Raw genomic sequence first — 12,703 nt, forward strand, 5'->3', positions numbered from 1 at the left:
CGAGATGGAAACACACACAATGTCTCTATAATCACCCGACACACACTCTTGGGATGATAGACACACACACACACACACACACACACACTATGGCACCACTCGGCTTACACAACCCACCTGACCGAGACATGGAACACACCAATGGAGTGAGAGGAGAGAGACTATCCATTTACCCACTCAACATAGACACACACACACACACCCAAAACACTCAGCTCAAAAGAGGAAGATTTTTGGTTTTAGATACAATTGAGCCTGGGCCAACACCAATGGGGCAAATAGCGCACACAATATGGATGAAATATGCCAGATACAGTCACAAATTTGAGCAGAGGCTTCGCTCACAGGAGAAACTTACACAATCAAAACAGCAAAAAAACGGTGAGGAATTTGACAAAATGGACAGCACCATTGCATCCAAAATGGCCAAAAATCCCAGTTTACAATGTCGAAGTGCTCAAATCCGACCTCGGATGAGCAATTTATGGCCAAAAGAAGCTCCAAAAATATCAAAGACTCAGTTGTGGTTGTTATTCCTCCTCTTCTCTCCACACTTTGCTGGTTTTTTTCTCATATTTTTTTGTGTCCACACTTCACTTTATCCCTTGGGCACCTTTGGCCTTTATATTGACCTCAAACGGATGCCGAACAGGCCAAAAAATGGCCACGCATTGCGTTTTTGTTACCCTTCTACATTTATCCGCACGCCTTGCACTCCACTTTTTCCAATAATGCATCCCGCAATCACGTGAAGTGGCCCCCAAATATAGTTCTCATGATGACCTTTTTGCATAACTCATCACAAGAAAACACTCTCGTTGTGTCCTCGCTTACCACGTGCAAGTATTGACCCCATTCGACCTCTTGACGCCACTGGATGCCATCTGACGCACCTGCTTACCTCATGGCGTCGACCCGTTGATAGCTTCCTTGAGAAGTTTTACGCTCTATCAACTCCTCATTATTGTAGAAAAAACACACTCATATTGGTGACAATGAAAATCGGTGTACTATGTACACGCTGTCCTACCTGTACACATGTGGGCCCCAGGTAATCCCGCACAAAATTGTTTCTTTTGCTCGGTGAAGTCTATCTTTTGAAAGACAATAGCCTTGAGATGTAAATCCCAAAACTTATCCACATATTTGTGGATAGACTCATGGGAGAGAAGCTTCAAACTCCACCATTCAATAAGCACTTTGTCCTTTGCATCGCTTGCAAGGAATTGCTTCATGATGGAAACTCGTAGAGTTTTCCATGTCTTTGAGGCTTCGTCGTTGCCACGAAGGCTATCCCACCATTGACGAGCCGATTTCAAGCCCCAAGATGCTCCATTATTAAGACTGTAGTTCCCAACGGTATAAGTCCTTCTCAACCAAGATAATAGCTCCCTGTCCCACCTACCCTATTGCAATAAACAGACCCAACCTTTCATGGACAACTTAAGGACCTCTTTTCTTAAGCAAGAAAAGGGAAACCAATAGCTTTGATAGCAATGTAATGGAAATGGCATATGACCTTTGAGAATAATGGAATTAGGAAAATAAGAGTGAGCATTTTTGTGAGACTACTTTGAGAAAATAGAAGGTGAACTTATTTAGCGGTAGCAACTTAACCATAATACTTAATTAACTTGGCATGAATAATACTTTTGCAAGAGAGAGAGTTTAGAGAACTTGACAACACTTGAGGATCGGATTTATGTGGAGCCGGTCCCCCTCCAATAGGCTTTTGTATTATAGATTTTCCCATCAAGAGAGACTTGGTACAATACAATTTTTGTGTTCCTTGTGACATAGGTGATGCAATGAAGATGGAAAACTTCATGCATCAGGAGCATAACATAGACTTTGTTTTTTTTTTTAAAATAACCATCCTCGGCCTCAGTCCCAAGGCCTCAAACACCTTCAAAGGTGGAGAGAGCTAGCGGGGAATGATGGTAGGGAAGAAGAAGAAGAAGAAACATTTATAGGAGAAAGAAATAGTTCCTCACTTATCATCACTCTTCTTGCTAGCATACATAATAGCATAGTAATTAAGATGGAGAAGATGGCAAGCTTAAGCATTGAAGCATGGCTCTTGGTTGGATTTGCATTCCATAACCAAGAGTGTTGGTGTAGGCTCTCAACTTCTCTACTAGCTTGGAGAAGGAGATGGAGTTCGTTCACTTGCAACTCACACAATGAGAGAGTTTGTGTGTGTGGGGGGGGGAGAGTATACCCCCCCAAGCTAGCTGCCTTCTTGCTTTGGTCGACCCCCTCTTCTAGGACTAGCTTGCACCCGATTGGACCTCCTCAAGCCTGGCCAATCACATGCTTAGTGCATATCAAGCAAAAAGGGTAGCCTTGGGACAATTGTCCCCCTTTCCCCTTTGAGAGAGAAGACTTGATAAATTCAAAAGCAATTAATTAATTTAACTAAATTATCATCAGACCCCTTGGGAGGCCAACCAAAAGGGTTTAGGCACACTATGAGGGCAACATGGAGAGGAGGTTGACAAGTGTCCTAGATGCTTTCTTTGTACCAAGCTTACCTTGTGTGAGGGTGCGTTCCTACAATGTCTATGTTCTCTCTCTAGCTCCTACAATGAGGGCTCGCCCCTCCTTGTGTAGGTATATGCATCGGCTTTTGAACACCTTACCCCCTCAAGCACCTTAGTCATGGAGCACCTTAGCACCTTATTCATTAAGCACCTCAAGCGCCTTAGTAAGCAAGCACAACAAGCACCTCAAGCTTGGGCCGGGTTCGCACCTCAAGCACACCCCTAGCTTACGTAAGGTCAAAGGACTTTTAACACTAACCATTGGAGGTCTTTAATGAAGCTAACCCTAAGGGCTTTAAGCTCCATTAACTAGCCTTGCTCTTTGATAGATCATCTCTCATTTGGACCCCTTTACTATTGGCCCCTTGTTGAGATAGACCTATAAACACATATCTATATTCTAACCCTTGTTCCCGTTTATAAGCCACATTAAATGATCAGTTTAATATGAAAAAATCATTTGGGTTGGTTAGATATTAGATTTTATGAAATAAAAAATTCTTCTTGCTGTCCTTTTTTGAGTAGGGATCAAAGGGGCTATGGGAGGCCTGGACCACGAGATAGATTCCCCTTTCCTAATTGATTGGTCTTTCTTAAAGTCTTGGTTGTATTGAATGAGAGGTCTCCATTTGTTCCAAGCTTGCCAGATAGATTTAAGCAGAGGAGACCCAATAGGGGTGATGTCCTCTGGTCCAAATAAGATGGTTATTTAAGGTAACCCCTTCTAGTGCCTATTTCATTGAATGTGAAAGAGTTTTAGACATGCAAAGAGTATAATGGCAAACATCCTTTTCTCGGAGCTGACACTACATTGGTGAGCATGTACAATTGCATGTGGCCATGAAGCTTTTCAAATTGACATGTGCAAAATTGGAGGGGCTCGAGGTAGTGAGCACGCCGCACGGTGACCCCGATTCGTTTAGTAAATTAAACCCTTAGCCTTGGAGAAGGGTAGGCCCAAGATGGGTGGACACTTGTCACCCATAGGAAAATGTATGCCTTATTACCTCCTTGTCTACGGCCTTTTTAGCAGGCCAAAATTTTTCTTACTATTAGTAATCATGATGCACTAGTTAACTATGAATTTTACCATACATCAAACGTCCTTTTTGTCTAGAATGATACCTTTTAGTGCATCCTGAATTTCACCCCATTATTTATTCAATTTTTACTCCGTTGTATAAAATTTTCACTTGTTTCAAAAGTATCTTACTACTTACACGAGAAACTTTGGTCATAGCCATTCATTCATACCTTCTCTAGTACGTCCTCAAAGGCTTCCCACATGATAACGAATTGATGGTTGAGATGCTTGCTCCGACTTCCTACATGAATGCTTTCACGCTTCTCTTGTACACATAGCTGCTGCACAGTGTTTGGGAAAAATGTGTCTCAGCTTAATATCGTGCCATTTTCAACTTCAAAAATGTTGGTTGAGGGTGAAGGAAAAAGGAGATAGTCCGCCCCAAAAGAGAGAAAAATAGTGAAAGTCCAAAAAAATAACCTAATTTTCTAAAATTTCCTCTTGGCAAATTCAAGTAAAAGAATTTTGTATGGTTTGAAAAATGATTTTTCCCGAACACTGACATAGCATAAATTTCACTCACATCTGGCAGGAGTTTGTAGGGGAATTTGGAGCTGCAGCCACCAATTGTGTACTCGACTTACGACTTTGATGTTATGGTACAAAATTCACTTCCACCTCAGCATCTTTCAGCCACAACAATGTTCGGGAAAAATGTGTCTCAGCTTAATATCGTGTCGTTTCCAATTTCAAAAATGCCGGTTAAGGGCAAGGGGAAAATGAAAAATTCTGCCCAAAAATAGAGAAAAATAGTGTAAAAACCCAAAAAATATCCCTAATTTTCTAAATTTCCTCTTGGCAAACTCAAGGAATGGAATTTAATATGTTTGGAAAAATGATTTTTTCCGAAGATTGAGCCACAACAACAATTTCCTTCGTCATGTGTGGACTCTTTCAAGCTACGAGCCCTATCTCACTCCGTGCTTGTAGCACTTGCAGAGCCTCATCATGCTCCATAGCCGCTTCAAAAAGTAGCCATTTTCTAAATTTTTGCAGCGTGTCTTTTTTTTCCAACTAAACTTTGAGAGTTTAATTAGAGAGAAACAAACCATGTAGTAGGCGTGCCCAATTTCTGAAAGTGGGCTTATTAATTGGAATCTTAGGAGATTCTGCTTTGGTTCTAGGGGAAAAGGGAGGGTGTGACAGACGTGGAGGGAAGAGAGAAAGAGAGAGAGAGAGAGCGAGAGAGAGTTTTTTTTTCTGTTGACGACCCGATTGCAACATTTCCCCGTCACCTTTTGTGGAGAACAGAGGGGATGGCATGTGGACTGAAAGAGAGCCAGAGAATGAGAGAGAGCATACATTTGTCAATTGGGAGAGAGAGGGTTGGGATGCTGCAGCAGTTGATTATGGCAGGGAGGACGAGGGGGAGCAGCTGCAATCGCGTGCAAGATGAGAGAGAGAGAGAGAGAGAGAGAGAGAGAGAGAGAGAGAGAGAGAGAGAGATCAGCTACAGGCGGGCAACAGAGCTGGGCAAATGATAGCGACAGAGAGAAGAACAAGAAGAGGATAATTTCAATTCCATGTAGCAGGGCCTTCGTCGCCCTCTGTGAATTTTTTTCTCCGATGGTCGTGCTCTCTCTCTCTATCTCCTCGATGCTAGGCTATGTTTGCTTGCAGAGCAGGGGGCACCTCAACAGCAGGAGCTCTCTCTCTCTCTCTCTCTCTCTCTCTCTCTCTCTCTCTCTCTCTCTCTCTCTCTCTCTCTCTCTCTCTCTCTCTCTCTCTCTCTCTCTCTCTCTCTCTCTCTCTCTCTCTCTCGCGTGCGGTGTTGCAAGCATGCAGGCAACAACACCACAGCTGTGATAGTCTGTTGAGGGCTGACAGGGGTGGTTTCAGCAGGAATGGGAGATGTAGGACATGCAAGGACAAAGTGGTGCAGACTGAGGAGAAGCAAGCGGGCAAGAGATGGCTACTGCAATCGCACATGGAGGAGAGAGAGAGAGAGAGAGAGAGAGAGAGAGAGAGAGAGAGAGAGAGAGAGAGAGAGATGCCATGTGTTCAGGTGAACGTTGTGCATGCATATTTTTTTCCTCTGCATTGTTTTATCGTCATTGAAGTTCAAAAAATTAAAGCATAGCATCACGAGCTTTGCGAGGGTCTGTTTGAGGCGGCGGGTGGATCATGGCAAGATAGTACAAGTGCACGGCATATCTTATGCGTAGCGAAGGGTCATGGAGGATGTGATCATGGGAAGGACTTTGAGATAAAGGAGTTCAATGTTCGACTAGGGGCAGATCCTGGCTGCAGAGGGCGCTAAGCATGGGTGCCAGTGGAGGGAAAGGCCATGTGATCAAGCGAGCAGGAGATGATGCGCGTGAAGTAGAGGTGAAGAGTCGCGAGAGGGGGAGACAAACTGGGTGGAGATTGGGGAGCCAAAATGGGATTTGTGTGTGATGCACTACCATCAAACAATGGAGGTTAGGGTAGGGGCGATGGCGGCACAAGGACGATGGCGTGAGCACAGGGAGTTGGGGGTGGAGCTGAGCTGGCAAATGCTTTTGCTTTGAATTAAAAAGGTTCCTTTATAATCTTAGATACAAATTAATTAGTTTCTTGAAGGTGGACCGAGTGTGGTAGGGTGGTACGCATGTCTTTTTGAAGGGAATCTCACTAGATTCCTCTATTTTGCTCTTTCCACCTGGACGAGAGAGGGGATAAAGAGAGAAAATGAAGGTAATAAAGGTCGGCACGTCGGCAATTTGCTGGCTCTTCGATGTCCAGGTCTGCACCAAGGAATGCGAAGGGGCTCATAAGGGTCTGGTCCTCTCTCTCTCTCCCCCCCTCTCTCTTCCTTCTGCATCTCTGTTTCTGACCTGGTGAGATCCGTGTCTCTCCGTGTTGACCTGCATCGTGAGGCATCTCCCCTCTTGGACTTGGTTGGAGCATGCGCGGAACGCATTGAGCAATAGGGGGATTGGAAAGGCGCATTTGAATCTAGCTGTGACGTTGCAGGCAAAGGGAGAGAGGCAGAAGGTGAAGGGAGCCATGGAGGAGAGCATGAGGTCTCGCATCCTCAGAGACGCAAGTACAACACGATGAGGGACTACAGAGGGTTGTGCGACTTGCATGGCGGGCTTAGTAGCAGTTTCAAAAGCTGTGTGTGTGTGTGTGTTCTTTGTCTCGGCAGTTCAAGCAACCTCTCTCTCTCTCTCTCTCTCTCTCTCTCTCTCTCTTCTTTGTCTTGACGTGATGACAGGAAAGGCCGGGGGAGGAGGGAGTAGGCGAAGGAAGCACGCTGCGAGGATGATGGAAGCACTGTTCGAGCACCAGATGCAATGAGGAAGGGACGGATCTCCGAAGATTCGCATTATTATAAGTCGACCGAGTAGTAGTAGGGAACGATTACAAAGAGGCAGTGTGTTTACAATGTCTCAATCTGTTGGGTTTTACCTTTTGTAATCACTCTACCCTAGCGCGTCTGCTGATCGGCTGGAGGTTCTTTGCATTAAAAAGGCAGTGTATAAAGCGCTTAGTGGATTAAGAGCATGTGTTGCAAGTCATGCAAGTAGAACACGCAACTCTCTTAGGATGGGTTTAGACGAGACCAACAGTAGAGCACCTTTGCTTGCGACCGCCAACGCGTCATCTGAACAGCCTTGAAGGCAGAAGAATGCAAGAAGCATGGTTACTGAAAGAGAGAGGCGTGTGCCGCAAGTCATGAAGATAGAATGTGCAATTCTCTCTCAGGATGGGTTTATATGAGCTCGACGGTAGAGCACCTTACTTGTGGTTTTCAACGCCTCATCTGAACAGCCCTAAAGGCGAAAGAATGCAAGAAACAGCAGTGTTGTGCCTCGTGACTATTTGACACCCCCTTTGTCAGGTGGGATCAACGGTCCACGATCGTCGGACGATGTGAACCGTCCGTTTATTCTCAAGAATAAAAAAATTCCGACCGGTTGATCCCTTGAGACTTGAACCCACCACCTACACCACCGGAGGTCGTGACTCTTCCATTAAGCTAATGCGCACCACTTGAAATGGAAGTGTGAACATAGAATCATGTAGCAAAAATGACAGGTGGGGATCACATGGTGTTCACTTGGAGATCACTTTGGGATGGTCGGGGTCACACAGTAATCACTTTGTAATGGGTGGGTTCACAAGGTGATCACATGTTGATTGGGATTCATACGGGGATCACTTGATGTTCACATCAAATTTACTTAGGGTTCACTCTAATTGTAATCACATCGTGATCACTTGGGATTAAACCATCATCGGACGGTGCAAAACCAATCTCGTCGCCCCCAATTTTGTAGGGACCATTGATCCCACCTGACAGAGAGGGTGTCAAATAATAACTAGGGGTGCTAAGAGAAACCGACACTTCTTTTGCGAGGGAGGGGGGGGGGGGGGGGGGGGTTCGAAAGATATATGACGAGCCCGAGGAAAGGTTGATTATGCTGCAGGCATTCAGCTCTCTCCATGTAGACTAAACACCCCTGTGGTAATCTTTTTTGCTGCATCGTCCAACCCTCATGAGATTTTGGGCTCCTTGTTTTTCCCATAAAGGCCACGAGGATTGTATTAAGTAGAGAACAAAATTACAAAGCACAGCGTTTCACGCTGTTGATTCCTCCGATTTACATTGTATCTATAGACCGATTTACATTATGAGATTGTTACCAAAAAGACTAGGGGAGTTTCATACACCCCGTTGTCTGCATACATAGCTTCACGGGCTACCACCCAAGCTACTCCCCCCGGGAAAGGTGTTGACTACCTCCTGCAGATGGTTAATTAGCATGATCCCATTGTCGAGCTGCCTCTTCATTTTCTCTCCCTCAGCTTTGCATTCATCAATCATTTTTTGCAGGTGGGAGTAAGATCCATCCAGTAGTACCTCCTGCTGTTTGATGATACTTGCACTATTGTAATAACCCATGCAATCCATGAGGACCTTGTAATTTGCTTGGTATATTCTGCACTGCTCCAGTTTCAAGTGATTTACCTGCACAAAAAATTGGGAGAACAATACTCTCAGACTTCTAGTCTGGTAAGCCTCGTCAAAAAAACAGCTGTTCTCGTTCTTTCCAAATGATCCGAAAAAATTCTCCTTTGATCCTATTCCATACTACTGAGAAGAGCGCGACAGAGTCTCCTAGCAGGAGTTGTTTCCAAGAGGGGGTGAACCCTAATCCACTAACGATAGGGGACAGAATCTCTCTGTTAGCTGGACAGTTAATGAAAAGGTAAGAAATGTATTCTTTGTTACAATTGTATCTCTTGCAGTTCCCATCTCCCATGCTTGCATACCTCATTATGTAGCCCATCCACACTGCTTTGTGTATGATAAGCCATAGAAATACCGACTGTTTGGCCGGGGTATCCTAATGCCACAAGGTTTTAAACTTGAAATTCCACTATCGTCTATCTAGGGCCATGCGTCACTTTCTCTTGAGAGTGACATAAATAGGTTCTTTCAGCGATGGGGGGCGGCTGGGAGGGTTGGAGAGAGCACCCCCTCCTGGCCAGTAGAAAGCCTTAGGTAACGGGTTAGACTGCTTCGAAAGCGTCCACTCCTTCTCTTCTGGAAACATGGTCGTTCTTGAATGGATTGCTACAGTCAGAATACGTTGTTGCCCTGCAAAATACCCAAGATAACACAATATCTAGCATAAACTGACAAATCTGCATACCTAGCAATTTTCATAGCACATAAACCCGACGTATGCGAACAGAGAGAGACTGAGAGCGAGACAGAGCAAAAGAGCACGTGTAGGCGCACCTTCTAGAGTGGAGTGCTACGCTAGCACGACGAGAGAGAAGAGATGAGAGGAGAGAACAATACACAGACACTGGGTGCAATCTCTCCCCGTGCAAGAGTGAGCATTTCCCTCTTGCACGTATTTATTTATAGATTTCTTGAATGCCCAAAAATGAGTACAAACTGGCTGGTCGGCCATAAATGGCCAGAGCTCATAAAGAGTACTTGAATAATCAAATATGAAGAATGTAATATCCTTCTGCATAATTTATATGTGCTGATGCTTTTGTCATTTGTCAGCTGTAATAAATGGGTAAATATCAATTCCATAACATACCTCTCCGTTGGAAAGCAATTGTCCTCAGTTGCAAAGATAAGAAATCTGCAAACGATACTTGTCAAAAACGGTGATTAGAAATCTGTGTCAAGAAAAATATCATATAATAAAAATAGTGAAACTAAATGACATTGCATATGCTTGCCGTCATCCACATACTACCTATTCTAGTGTCTCATACCACTAGAATAAGCATTATGTGTCATATCCCGAGGAATCAAGATATCATTGGTCACAATCATTATTTCTCATCAATCTCAAGTACAATTCCACAAATACTGTCGCGAGAAAAAATCATGATATATCCATTCCAACTCCAAGTCCAAATATCTGTCAACATAAATCCAAATCCAAATCCAAATATCCTTCATTTTGTATACCTGGGTAACAAAATCATACCAGTTACAGTGGTGGCCAGCCACTGCAGCATGATTTCGTGATTGGTGTTGCCTAAATAGGCGAATCTACACCAATAAGATGTGCTGCCTAAATCGGTGAAAATCTGCACTAATGCTGCCGAAATTGGAAAATCTGCATTTGATATTGTTTAAAAATCATGAATCTGCAATTTATCAATGTGCTGCCTAAATCGACGGATCTGCACAAAGATGAGTATCTACACACTGCCTAAATCGGCAAATCTATGTGCCCGTGACCAATGGACTAGGCTAGGCATAAAAAATAAAAAATAGAACATTTATCAAATGTGTGAGACTAGTTTGGAGCATGTTTGAGTAGGAGGGTACTTACAGACTATTGTTTACTCTCCCAGAGCACCTTAGCTCACATGAGTAGGTGTATAGATTAATGACAAATGATCGTAATGAAAAATGCTTTACATCAATGAGAAACCAAAGCCGAAGCAGTGTGTGCGTGCATCGAGAGCTATAATTGAAAGAATGACCATTCGAATTAGGGGGTCGCACAAAAATAGAATGCTCGTACAAGTTGGAGAAGAGGTTGTAACTGTGTTGTTCTCAAGTAGTAGACACATCCAGAGTTGTAGACAAGAGAGTTAGCATACTTAACAAATGAAATACTGAGTAAGAGGTTAGGTTAGACATTTAATTGGTACACAAAGAATGCTAGTTGAGAATCTTTTAGAATAGTGTTAGTGGAATATGACCTGAATGTGATAAGTAATATTGTAAAAAAATAAAAGAAGAGGTGATTATAGTGTGATTAGTGAGCTTCATAACAACACAAAATTATGTACTTGGAGGCGGTTTAAAGAAGTGACTAGTATCCAATCGTCAAATGCTAAAATAAAGGGCAACAACAAACTTCATCATTTGAGTAATGTCATGCAAGATAGAACAAACCAAAGTACAGATGCCGTAAAGTTCAAGTCGTACAAATGGGTGTCATATATCGGTAAGGTGGGTTGTATATGTGAGTAAGTTTTTTAAACCATTGATCGTTGTCGCAAGAAAATTAGAAGCTAGTAAAATTTCACCAGTGTTATTGAAACTAGCTAAAGTAACAAAACATCGGCTAGATTCCATGCTTTCCTTCAAGTAAATTGGCAAGTTTTACAAGTTTTAGTGTGAATACCTGAAAATCTTCCAAAAGAGCTTTAGGTGTGCCCTTATTTTCTTCGGTTAGGGAAATTGTTTTTTGTAAGCCCTAACTTAATCAACAAACATTGCTATGCTTACTCGGATCCAAAGTTTGATTTCCACCATTGTTCTCTTAAGAAAAATTTTGCATGAAAAATTTCGTAGGAACTACTTTCGATGGTATCGTTGAATGGATACAGCAAACACTGAAATACCAAGAGACATAGCAACGCTTATCTCCACCTTAAATATAGATACACAAATCTCACACCACGTAACCACGAACACTAACTCTAAGCTATGAGAGACCATATAGAACACTTACAGTATGTGTGTGTTTGTGTGAATGTGTATGCGTATAACATCGGAATTGACGAGTGATGTGTGCGTCGGTGCCAAAAAATCATCGATGTGCGAAGTTGTGGACAAGTGAATACAAAGCTAGGACCCGCAGTTTGGTGAAGGGGGAAAAAAGAGAGAGAGAGTGAAATGAAATGTTATAGTAACAGTCTTCAAAAGCCAATGAGATCAAAATGATACAATCTAAAATGAGGTAAAAGTTAATCACCATCCTCATCGTCGAGGCGTCGTTTGAGAAGATATTGTAGAGGTCGCTTCAAAGCGTCGTCCATGTATGCCTCCTAGTAATGTGGCATCTTAAGAATCTTTGCCTGTCATGATGTTGCATCTACGCCTGGCTTCTACTGTGGGATAGGTAATGATTCGCAAGTCATGTTTGTTATGACTCTGTACGTTGTAGATTTGCAAAAGGTCGGTAAGCTGAGGTGGCAGCAGTGGTGGGGCTTTCCAAGCTCCACATCATGCATGTGTGTGTCATCGACTGCTTCATTGCTTGCTATCCAAGTATTGGTTGTTCAGTATATCCACAATCCGACGTGATTGGCCCAACATAAAGATGCTTATGTAGGAGTTGAGTACACTATGACGGTGATATGCTGAGTCGACACTAACTGTGGACGCTCCCTCTCTTGTTTTTTTGCAATCTCCAAAACAGCCTGTGTTGAGGGTAGTTGAAGGACCTTCAGTGTCCGGCCAAACTTGAAGCTCCCCAAGTAAGGTAGGCGGTTCTTTCAATGCAAGTGTGGACTCTACTGCTCCATTGGACGGTGATGGACATGGCACCCATGATATTGCATCCATTGCAGCTGGAAATCGCAGCATCCAAATGAAGCCAGCATCCAAAGGGTAGGAGGGAACCGGGGGTGGGCACTGTATTGGAGGGTGACGAAGCTGCATGTGGTCAATGAAGAGGGTTCGTGGGCAGCTGGGAGGTGGGCAAAAGGGTTGATGAGAATAGAAGATTCTTCATGATAGCTTGTTGTGTTGGAGGCAGGCGAAGCCAGTACCTATCAGTCGGCTCCTCCATTTCAATAGGTGAACCTAGTGAAGGTAGAGAAATGGACACATCGACGTTAATCAACAGCCGATAAGACTCAGTAGCATCCT

Source organism: Adiantum capillus-veneris, chromosome 26 (assembly GCF_014529385.1).
Source record: "Adiantum capillus-veneris isolate H3 chromosome 26, ASM1452938v2, whole genome shotgun sequence".
NCBI classification, from domain to species: domain Eukaryota; kingdom Viridiplantae; phylum Streptophyta; class Polypodiopsida; order Polypodiales; family Pteridaceae; genus Adiantum; species Adiantum capillus-veneris.